Source organism: Pongo pygmaeus, chromosome 17, assembly GCF_028885625.2.
Source record: "Pongo pygmaeus isolate AG05252 chromosome 17, NHGRI_mPonPyg2-v2.0_pri, whole genome shotgun sequence".
Classification (NCBI taxonomy): Eukaryota; Metazoa; Chordata; class Mammalia; order Primates; family Hominidae; genus Pongo; species Pongo pygmaeus.
Window position 1 is genome coordinate 2304641 of NC_072390.2, and position 13111 is coordinate 2317751.

Below are 13111 nucleotides of genomic sequence, written 5' to 3' on the forward strand. Positions count from 1 at the left end.
AGCCAAAATTGACAAATGCGATCTAATTAAACTAAAGAGCTTCTGCACAGCAAAGGAAACTACCATCAGAGTGAACAGGCAACCTACAAAATGGGAGAAAATTTTCGCAACTTACTCATCTGACAAAGGGCTAATATCCAGAATCGACAATGAACTCCAACAAATTTACAAGAAAACACCAAACAACCCCATCAAAAAGTGGGCGAAGGACATGAACAGACACTCCTCAAAAGAAGACATTTATGCAGCCAAAAAACACAAGAAAAAATGCTCACCGTCACTGGCCATCAGAGAAATGCAAATCAAAACCACAATGAGATACCATCTCACACCAGTTAGAATGGCAATCATTAAAAAGTCAGGAAACAACAGGTGCTGGAGAGGATGTGGAGAAATAGGAACACTTTTACACTGTTGGTGGGACTGTAAACTAGTTCAACCCTTGTGGAAGTCACTGTGGCGATTCCTCAGGGATCTAGAACTAGAAATTCCATTTGACCCCGCCATCCCATTACAGGGTATATACCCAAAGGACTATAAATCATGCTGCTATAAAGACACATGCACACGTATGTTTATTGCGGCATTATACACAGTAGCAAAGACTTGGAACCAACCCAAATGTCCGACAATGATAGACTGGATTAAGAAAATGTGGCACATATACACCATGGAATACTAGGCAGCCATAAAAAATGATGAGTTCATATCCTTCGTAGGGACATGGATGAAATTGGAAATCATCGTTCTCAGTAAACTATCGCAAGAACAAAAAACCAAACACCACATATTCTCACTCATAGGTGGGAATTGAACAATGAGAACACATGGAAACAGGAAGGGGAACATCACACTTCGGGGACTGTTGTGGGGTGGGGGGAGGGGCGCGGGACAGAACTGGGAGATATACCTAATGCTAGATGACGAGTTGGTGGGTGCAGCGCACCAGCATGGCACATGTATACATATGTGGCTTACCTGCACGTTGCGCACATGTACCATAGAGCCTAAAGTGTAATAATAATAATAATAATAATAATAATAATGATAAAAAGAAAAAAAATTAAAATAAAAAAAGAAAGGGATAAATTCCTCGACACATACACTCTCCCATGACTAAACCAGGAAGAAGTTGAATCTCTGTATAGTCTAATAACAGGAGCTGAAATTGCGGCAATAATCAATAGCTTAACAACCAAAAAGAGTCTAGGATCAGATGGGTCCACAGCCGAATTCTACGAGAGGTACAAGGAGGAACTGGAACCATTTCTTCAGAAACTATTCCAATCAATAGAAAAAGAGGGAATCCTTCCTAACTCATTTTACGAGGCCAGCATCATACTGATACCAAAGCTGGGCAGAGACACAACCAAAAAATAGAATTTTAGACCAATATCCTTGATGAATATTGATGCAAAAATCCTCAATAAATTACTGGCAAACCGAATCCAGCAGCCCATCAAACAGCTTATCCACCATGATCAAGTGGGCTTCATCCCTGGGATGCAAGGCTGGTTCAATATACGCAAATCAATAAATGTAATCCAGCATATAAACAGAACCAAAGTCAAAAACCACATGATTATCTCAATACATGAAGAAAAGGCCTTTGACAAAATTCCACAACCCTTCATGCTAAAAACTCTCAAGAAATTAGGTATTGATGGGTCGTATCTCAAAATAATAAGAGCTATTTATGACAAACCCACAGCCAATATCATACTGAATGGGCAAAACCTGGAAGCATTCACTTTGAAAACTGGCACAAGACAGGGATGCCCTCTCTCACCACTTCTATTCAACATAGTGTTGGAAGTTCTGGCCAGGGCAATTAGGCAAGAGAAGGAAATCAAGGGTATTCAATTAGGAAAAAAGGAAGTCAAATTGTCCCTGTTTGCAGATGACGTGATAGTATATCTAGAAAACCCCATTGTCTCAGCCCAAAATCTCCTTAAGCTGATAAGCAACTTCAGCAAAGTCTCAGGATACAAAATCAATGTACAAAAATCACAAGCATTCTTATACATCAATAACAGACAAACAGAGAGCCAAATCATGAGTGAACTCCCATTCACAATTGCTTCAAAGAGAATAAAATACCTAGGAATCCAACTTACAAGGGATGTGAAGGACCTCTTCAAGGAGAAAACCACAAACCACTGCTCAAGGAAATAAAAGAGGATACAAACAAATGGAAGAACATTCCATGCTCATGGCTAGGAAGAATCACTATCATGAAAATGGCCATCCTTCCCAAGGTAATTTACAGATTCAATGCCATCCCCATCAAGTTACCAATGACTTTCTTCACAGAATTGGAAAAAACTACTTTAAAGTTCATATGGAACCAAAAAAGAGCCCGCATCACCAAGTCAATCCTAAGCCAAAAGAACAAAGCTGGAGGCATCACGCTACCTGACTTCAAACTATACTACAAGGCTACAGTAAACCAAACAGCATGGTACTGGTCCCAAAACAGAGATATAGATCAAGGGAACAGAACAGAGCCGTCAGAAATAATGCCACATATCTACAACTATCTGATCTTTGACAAACCTGACAAAAACAAGAAATGGAGAAAGGATTCCCTATTTAACAAATGGTGCTGGGAAAACTGGCTAGCCACATGTAGAAAGCTGAAACTGGATCCCTTCCTTACACCTTATACAAAAATCAACTCAAGATGGATTAAAGACTTAAACGTTAGACCTAAAACCATAAAAACCCTAGAAGAAATCCTAGGCAGTACCATTCAGGACATAGGCATGGGCAAGGACTTCATGTCTAAAACACCAAAAGCAATGGCAACAAAAGCCAAAATTGACAAATGGGATCTAATTAAACTAAAGAGCTTCTGCACAGCAAAGGAAACTACCATCAGAGTGAACAGGCAACCTACAAAATGGGAGAAAATTTTCGCAACTTACTCATCTGACAAAGGGCTAATATCCAGAATCGACAATGAACTCCAACAAATTTACAAGAAAACACCAAACAACCCCATCAAAAAGTGGGCGAAGGACATGAACAGACACTCCTCAAAAGAAGACATTTATGCAGCCAAAAAACACAAGAAAAAATGCTCACCGTCACTGGCCATCAGAGAAATGCAAATCAAAACCACAATGAGATACCATCTCACACCAGTTAGAATGGCAATCATTAAAAAGTCAGGAAACAACAGGTGCTGGAGAGGATGTGGAGAAATAGGAACACTTTTACACTGTTGGTGGGACTGTAAACTAGTTCAACCCTTGTGGAAGTCACTGTGGCGATTCCTCAGGGATCTAGAACTAGAAATTCCATTTGACCCCGCCATCCCATTACAGGGTATATACCCAAAGGACTATAAATCATGCTGCTATAAAGACACATGCACACGTATGTTTATTGCGGCATTATACACAGTAGCAAAGACTTGGAACCAACCCAAATGTCCGACAATGATAGACTGGATTAAGAAAATGTGGCACATATACACCATGGAATACTAGGCAGCCATAAAAAATGATGAGTTCATATCCTTCGTAGGGACATGGATGAAATTGGAAATCATCGTTCTCAGCAAACTATCGCAAGAACAAAAAACCAAACACCACATATTCTCACTCACAGGTGGGAATTGAACAATGAGAACACATGGAAACAGGAAGGGGAACATCACACTTCGGGGACTGTTGTGGGGTGGGGGGAGGGGCGAGGGACAGCACTGGGAGATATACCTAATGCTAGATGACGAGTTGGTGGGTGCAGCGCACCAGCATGGCACATGTATACATATGTGGCTTACCTGCACGTTGCGCACATGTACCATAGAACCTAAAGTATAATAATAATAATAATAATAATAATAATAATGATAAAAAAGAAAAAAAATTAAAATAAAAAAAGAAACGGATAAATTCCTCGACACATACACTCTCCCATGACTAAACCAGGAAGAAGTTGAATCTCTGTATAGTGTAATAACAGGAGCTGAAATTGCGGCAATAATCAATAGCTTACCAACCAAAAAGAGTCCAGGATCAGATGGGTCCACAGCCGAATTCTACGAGAGGTACAAGGAGGAACTGGAACCATTACTTCAGAAACTATTCCAATCAATAGAAAAAGAGGGAATCCTTCCTAACTCATTTTACGAGGCCAGCATCATGCTGATACCAAAGCTGGGCAGAGACACAACCAAAAAAGAGAATTTTAGACCAATATCCTTGATGAATATTGATGCAAAAATCCTCAATAAATTACTGGCAAACCGAATCCAGCAGCACATCAAACAGCTTATCCACCATGATCAAGTGGGCTTCATCCCTGGGATGCAAGGCTGGTTCAATATACGCAAATCAATAAATGTAATCCAGCATATAAACAGAACCAAAGTCAAAAACCACATGATTATCTCAATACATGAAGAAAAGGCCTTTGACAAAATTGAACATCCCTTCATGCTAAAAACTCTCAATAAATTAGGTATTGATGGGTCGTATCTCAAAATAATAAGAGCTATTTATGACAAACCCACAGCCAATATCATACTGAATGGGCAAAAACTGGAAGCATTCACTTTGAAAACTGGCACAAGACAGGGATGCCCTCTCTCACCACTTCTATTCAACATAGTGTTGGAAGTTCTGGCCAGGGCAATTAGGCAAGAGAAGGAAATCAAGGGTATTCAATTAGGAAAAAAGGAAGTCAAATTGTCCCTGTTTGCAGATGACGTGATAGTATATCTAGAAAACCCCATTGTCTCAGCCCAAAATCTCCTTAAGCTGATAAGCAACTTCAGCAAAGTCTCAGGATACAAAATCAATGTACAAAAATCACAAGCATTCTTATACATCAATAACAGACAAACAGAGAGCCAAATCATGAGTGAACTCCCATTCACAATTGCTTCAAAGAGAATAAAATACCTAGGAATCCAACTTACAAGGGATGTGAAGGACCTCTTCAAGGAGAAAACCACAAACCACTGCTCAAGGAAATAAAAGAGGATACAAACAAATGGAAGAACATTCCATGCTCATGGCTAGGAAGAATCAGTATCATGAAAATGGCCATCCTTCCCAAGGTAATTTACAGATTCAATGCCATCCCCATCAAGTTACCAATGACTTTCTTCACAGAATTGGAAAAAACTACTTTAAAGTTCATATGGAACCAAAAAAGAGCCCGCATCACCAAGTCAATCCTAAGCCAAAAGAACAAAGCTGGAGGCATCACGCTACCTGACTTCAAACTATACTACAAGGCTACAGTAACCCAAGCAGCATGGTACTGGTCCCAAAACAGAGATATAGATCAAGGGAACAGAACAGAGCCGTCAGAAATAATGCCACATATCTACAGCTATCTGATCTTTGACAAACCTGACAAAAACAAGAAATGGAGAAAGGATTCCCTATTTAATAAATGGTGCTGGGAAAACTGGCTAGCCACATGTAGAAAGCTGAAACTGGATCCCTTCCTTACACCTTATACAAAAATCAACTCAAGATGGATTAAAGACTTAAACGTTAGACCTAAAACCATAAAAACCCTAGAAGAAATCCTAGGCAGTACCATTCAGGACATAGGCATGGGCAAGGACTTCATGTCTAAAACACCAAAAGCAATGGCAACAAAAGCCAAAATTGACAAATGGGATCTAATTAAACTAAAGAGCTTCTGCACAGCAAAGGAAACTACCATCAGAGTGAACAGGCAACCTACAAAATGGGAGAAAATTTTCGCAACTTACTCATCTGACAAAGGGCTAATATCCAGAATCGACAATGAACTCCAACAAATTTACAAGAAAACACCAAACAACCCCATCAAAAAGTGGGCGAAGGACATGAACAGACACTCCTCAAAAGAAGACATTTATGCAGCCAAAAAACACAAGAAAAAATGCTCACCGTCACTGGCCATCAGAGAAATGCAAATCAAAACCACAATGAGATACCATCTCACACCAGTTAGAATGGCAATCATTAAAAAGTCAGGAAACAACAGGTGCTGGAGAGGATGTGGAGAAATAGGAACACTTTTACACTGTTGGTGGGACTGTAAACTAGTTCAACCCTTGTGGAAGTCACTGTGGCGATTCCTCAGGGATCTAGAACTAGAAATTCCATTTGACCCCGCCATCCCATTACAGGGTATATACCCAAAGGACTATAAATCATGCTGCTATAAAGACACATGCACAGGTATGTTTATTGCGGCATTATACACAGTAGCAAAGACTTGGAACCAACCCAAATGTCCGACAATGATAGACTGGATTAAGAAAATGTGGCACATATACACCATGGAATACTAGGCAGCCATAAAAAATGATGAGTTCATATCCTTCGTAGGGACATGGATGAAATTGGAAATCATCGTTCTCAGCAAACTATCGCAAGAACAAAAAACCAAACACCACATATTCTCACTCATAGGTGGGAATTGAACAATGAGAACACATGGAAACAGGAAGGGGAACATCACACTTCGGGGACTGTTGTGGGGTGGGGGGAGCGGCGAGGGACAGCATTGGGAGATATACCTAATGGTAGATGACGAGTTGGTGGGTGCAGCGCACCAGCATGGCACATGTATACATATGTGGCTTACCTGCACGTTGCGCACATGTACCATAGAGCCTAAAGTATAATAATAATAATAATAATAATAATAATGATAAAAAGAAAAAAAATTAAAATAAAAAAAGGAACGGATAAATTCCTCGACACATACACTCTCCCATGACTAAACCAGGAAGAGGTTGAATCTCTGTATAGTCTAATAACAGGAGCTGAAATTGCGGCAATAATCAATAGCTTACCAACCAAAAAGAGTCCAGGATCAGATGGGTCCACAGCCGAATTCTACGAGAGGTACAAGGAGGAACTGGAACCATTACTTCAGAAATTATTCCAATCAATAGAAAAAGAGGGAATCCTTCCTAACTCATTTTACGAGGCCAGCATCATACTGATACCAAAGCTGGGCAGAGACACAACCAAAAAAGAGAATTTTAGACCAATATCCTTGATGAATATTGATGCAAAAATCCTCAATAAATTACTGGCAAACCGAATCCAGCAGCACATCAAACAGCTTATCCACCATGATCAAGTGGGCTTCATCCCTGGGATGCAAGGCTGGTTCAATATACGCAAATCAATAAATGTAATCCAGCATATAAACAGAACCAAAGTCAAAAACCACATGATTATCTCAATACATGAAGAAAAGGCCTTTGACAAAATTCCACAACCCTTCATGCTAAAAACTCTCAATAAATTAGGTATTGATGGGTCGTATCTCAAAATAATAAGAGCTATTTATGACAAACCCAGAGCCAATATCATACTGAATGGGCAAAAACTGGAAGCATTCACTTTGAAAACTGGCACAAGACAGGGATGCCCTCTCTCACCACTTCTATTCAACATAGTGTTGGAAGTTCTGGCCAGGGCAATTAGGCAAGAGAAGGAAATCAAGGGTATTCAATTAGGAAAAAAGGAAGTCAAATTGTCCCTGTTTGCAGATGACGTGATAGTATATCTAGAAAACCCCATTGTCTCAGCCCAAAATCTCCTTAAGCTGATAAGCAACTTCAGCAAAGTCTCAGGATACAAAATCAATGTACAAAAATCACAAGCATTCTTATACATCAATAACAGACAAACAGAGAGCCAAATCATGAGTGAACTCCCATTCACAATTGCTTCAAAGAGAATAAAATACCTAGGAATCCAACTTACAAGGGATGTGAAGGACCTCTTCAAGGAGAAAACCACAAACCACTGCTCAAGGAAATAAAAGAGGATACAAACAAATGGAAGAACATTCCATGCTCATGGCAAGGAAGAATCAGTATCATGAAAATGGCCATCCTTCCCAAGGTAATTTACAGATTCAATGCCATCCCCATCAAGTTACCAATGACTTTCTTCACAGAATTGGAAAAAACTACTTTAAAGTTCATATGGAACCAAAAAAGAGCCCGCATCACCAAGTCAATCCTAAGCCAAAAGAACAAAGCTGGAGGCATCACGCTACCTGACTTCAAACTATACTACAAGGCTACAGTAACCCAAACAGCATGGTACTGGTCCCAAAACAGAGATATAGATCAAGGGAACAGAACAGAGCCGTCAGAAATAATGCCACATATGTACAACTATCTGATCTTTGACAAACCTGACAAAAACAAGAAATGGAGAAAGGATTCCCTATTTAATAAATGGTGCTGGGAAAACTGGCTAGCCACATGTAGAAAGCTGAAACTGGATCCCTTCCTTACACCTTATACAAAAATCAACTCAAGATGGATTAAAGACTTAAACGTTAGACCTAAAACCATAAAAACCCTAGAAGAAATCCTAGGCAGTACCATTCAGGACATAGGCATGGGCAAGGACTTCATGTCTAAAACACCAAAAGCAATGGCAACAAAAGCCAAAATTGACAAATGGGATCTAATTAAACTAAAGAGCTTCTGCACAGCAAAGGAAACTACCATCAGAGTGAACAGGCAACCTACAAAATGGGAGAAAATTTTCGCAACTTACTCATCTGACAAAGGGCTAATATCCAGAATCGACAATGAACTCCAACAAATTTACAAGAAAACACCAAACAACCCCATCAAAAAGTGGGCGAAGGACATGAACAGACACTCCTCAAAAGAAGACATTTATGCAGCCAAAAAACACAAGAAAAAATGCTCACCGTCACTGGCCATCAGAGAAATGCAAATCAAAACCACAATGAGATACCATCTCACACCAGTTAGAATGGCAATCATTTAAAAGTCAGGAAACAACAGGTGCTGGAGAGGATGTGGAGAAATAGGAACACTTTTACACTGTTGGTGGGACTGTAAACTAGTTCAACCCTTGTGGAAGTCACTGTGGCGATTCCTCAGGGATCTAGAACTAGAAATTCCATTTGACCCCGCCATCCCATTACTGGGTATATACCCAAAGGACTATAAATCATGCTGCTATAAAGACACATGCACACGTATGTTTATTGCGGCATTATACACAGTAGCAAAGACTTGGAACCAACCAAAATGTCCGACAATGATAGACTGGATTAAGAAAATGTGGCACATATACACCATGGAATACTAGGCAGCCATAAAAAATGATGAGTTCATATCCTTCGTAGGGACATGGATGAAATTGGAAATCATCGTTCTCAGTAAACTATCGCAAGAACAAAGAACCAAACACCACATATTCTCACTCATAGGTGGGAATTGAACAATGAGAACACATGGAAACAGGAAGGGGAACATCACACTTCGGGGACTGTTGTGGGGTGGGGGGAGGGGCGCGGGACAGAACTGGGAGATATACCTAATGCTAGATGACGAGTTGGTGGGTGCAGCGCACCAGCATGGCACATGTATACATATGTGGCTTACCTGCACGTTGCGCACATGTACCATAGAGCCTAAAGTATAATAATAATAATAATAATAAAAATAATAATGATAAAAAGAAAAAAAATTAAAATAAAAAAAGAAACGGATAAATTCCTCGACACATACACTCTCCCATGACTAAACCAGGAAGAAGTTGAATCTCTGTATAGTCTAATAACAGGAGCTGAAATTGCGGCAATAATCAATAGCTTACCAACCAAAAAGAGTCCAGGATCAGATGGGTCCACAGCCGAATTCTACGAGAGGTACAAGGAGGAACTGGAACCATTACTTCAGAAACTATTCCAATCAATAGAAAAAGAGGGAATCCTTCCTAACTCATTTTACGAGGCCAGCATCATACTGATACCAAAGCTGGGCAGAGACACAACCAAAAAAGAGAACTTTAGACCAATATCCTTGATGAATATTGATGCAAAAATCCTCAATAAATTACTGGCAAACCGAATCCAGCAGCACATCAAACAGCTTATCCACCATGATCAAGTGGGCTTCATCCCTGGGATGCAAGGATGGTTCAATATACGCAAATCAATAAATGTAATCCAGCATACAAACAGAACCAAAGTCAAAAACCACATGATTATCTCAATACATGAAGAAAAGGCCTTTGACAAAATTCCACAACCCTTCATGCTAAAAACTCTCAATAAATTAGGTATTGATGGGTCGTATCTCAAAATAATAAGAGCTATTTATGACAAACCCACAGCCAATATCATACTGAATGGGCAAAAACTGGAAGCATTCACTTTGAAAACTGGCACAAGACAGGGATGCCCTCTCTCACCACTTCTATTCAACATAGTGTTGGAAGTTCTGGCCAGGGCAATTAGGCAAGAGAAGGAAATCAAGGGTATTCAATTAGGAAAAAAGGAAGTCAAATTGTCCCTGTTTGCAGATGACGTGATAGTATATCTAGAAAACCCCATTGTCTCAGCCCAAAATCTCCTTAAGCTGATAAGCAACTTCAGCAAAGTCTCAGGATACAAAATCAATGTACAAAAATCACAAGCATTCTTATACATCAATAACAGACAAACAGAGAGCCAAATCATGATTGAACTCCCATTCACAATTGCTTCAAAGAGAATAAAATACCTAGGAATCCAACTTACAAGGGATGTGAAGGACCTCTTCAAGGAGAAAACCACAAACCACTGCTCAAGGAAATAAAAGAGGATACAAACAAATGGAAGAACATTCCATGCTCATGGCTAGGAAGAATCAGTATCATGAAAATGGCCATCCTTCCCAAGGTAATTTACAGATTCAATGCCATCCCCATCAAGTTACCAATGACTTTCTTCACAGAATTGGAAAAAACTACTTTAAAGTTCATATGGAACCAAAAAAGAGCCCGCATCACCAAGTCAATCGTAAGCCAAAAGAACAAAGCTGGAGGCATCACGCTACCTGACTTCAAACTATACTACAAGGCTACAGTAACCCAAACAGCATGGTACTGGTCCCAAAACAGAGATATAGATCAAGGGAACAGAACAGAGCCGTCAGAAATAATGCCACATATGTACAACTATCTGATTTTGACAAACCTGACAAAAACAAGAAATGGAGAAAGGATTCCCTATTTAATAAATGGTGCTGGGAAAACTGGCTAGCCACATGTAGAAAGCTGAAACTGGATCCCTTCCTTACACCTTATACAAAAATCAACTCAAGATGGATTAAAGACTTAAACGTTAGACCTAAAACCATAAAAACCCTAGAAGAAATCCTAGGCAGTACCATTCAGGACATAGGCATGGGCAAGGACTTCATGTCTAAAACACCAAAAGCAATGGCAACAAAAGCCAAAATTGACAAATGGGATCTAATTAAACTAAAGAGCTTCTGCACAGCAAAGGAAACTACCATCAGAGTGAACAGGCAACCTACAAAATGGGAGAAAATTTTCGCAACTTACTCATCTGACAAAGGGCTAATATCCAGAATCGACAATGAACTCCAACAAATTTACAAGAAAACACCAAACAACCCCATCAAAAAGTGGGCGAAGGACATGAACAGACACTCCTCAAAAGAAGACATTTATGCAGCCAAAAAACACAAGAAAAAATGCTCACCGTCACTGGCCATCAGAGAAATGCAAATCAAAACCACAATGAGATACCATCTCACACCAGTTAGAATGGCAATCATTAAAAAGTCAGGAAACAACAGGTGCTGGAGAGGATGTGGAGAAATAGGAACACTTTTACACTGTTGGTGGGACTGTAAACTAGTTCAACCCTTGTGGAAGTCACTGTGGCGATTCCTCAGGGATCTAGAACTAGAAATTCCATTTGACCCCGCCATCCCATTACTGGGTATATACCCAAAGGACTATAAATCATGCTGCTATAAAGACACATGCACACGTATGTTTATTGCGGCATTATACACAGTAGCAAAGACTTGGAACCAACCAAAATGTCCGACAATGATAGACTGGATTAAGAAAATGTGGCACATATACACCATGGAATACTAGGCAGCCATAAAAAATGATGAGTTCATATCCTTCGTAGGGACATGGATGAAATTGGAAATCATCGTTCTCAGTAAACTATCGCAAGAACAAAGAACCAAACACCACATATTCTCACTCATAGGTGGGAATTGAACAATGAGAACACATGGAAACAGGAAGGGGAACATCACACTTCGGGGACTGTTGTGGGGTGGGGGGAGGGGCGCGGGACAGAACTGGGAGATATACCTAATGCTAGATGACGAGTTGGTGGGTGCAGCGCACCAGCATGGCACATGTATACATATGTGGCTTACCTGCACGTTGCGCACATGTACCATAGAGCCTAAAGTATAATAATAATAATAATAATAAAAATAATAATGATAAAAAGAAAAAAAATTAAAATAAAAAAAGAAACGGATAAATTCCTCGACACATACACTCTCCCATGACTAAACCAGGAAGAAGTTGAATCTCTGTATAGTCTAATAACAGGAGCTGAAATTGCGGCAATAATCAATAGCTTACCAACCAAAAAGAGTCCAGGATCAGATGGGTCCACAGCCGAATTCTACGAGAGGTACAAGGAGGAACTGGAACCATTACTTCAGAAACTATTCCAATCAATAGAAAAAGAGGGAATCCTTCCTAACTCATTTTACGAGGCCAGCATCATACTGATACCAAAGCTGGGCAGAGACACAACCAAAAAAGAGAACTTTAGACCAATATCCTTGATGAATATTGATGCAAAAATCCTCAATAAATTACTGGCAAACCGAATCCAGCAGCACATCAAACAGCTTATCCACCATGATCAAGTGGGCTTCATCCCTGGGATGCAAGGCTGGTTCAATATACGCAAATCAATAAATGTAATCCAGCATACAAACAGAACCAAAGTCAAAAACCACATGATTATCTCAATACATGAAGAAAAGGCCTTTGACAAAATTCCACAACCCTTCATGCTAAAAACTCTCAATAAATTAGGTATTGATGGGTCGTATCTCAAAATAATAAGAGCTATTTATGACAAACCCACAGCCAATATCATACTGAATGGGCAAAAACTGGAAGCATTCACTTTGAAAACTGGCACAAGACAGGGATGCCCTCTCTCACCACTTCTATTCAACATAGTGTTGGAAGTTCTGGCCAGGGCAATTAGGCAAGAGAAGGAAATCAAGGGTATTCAATTA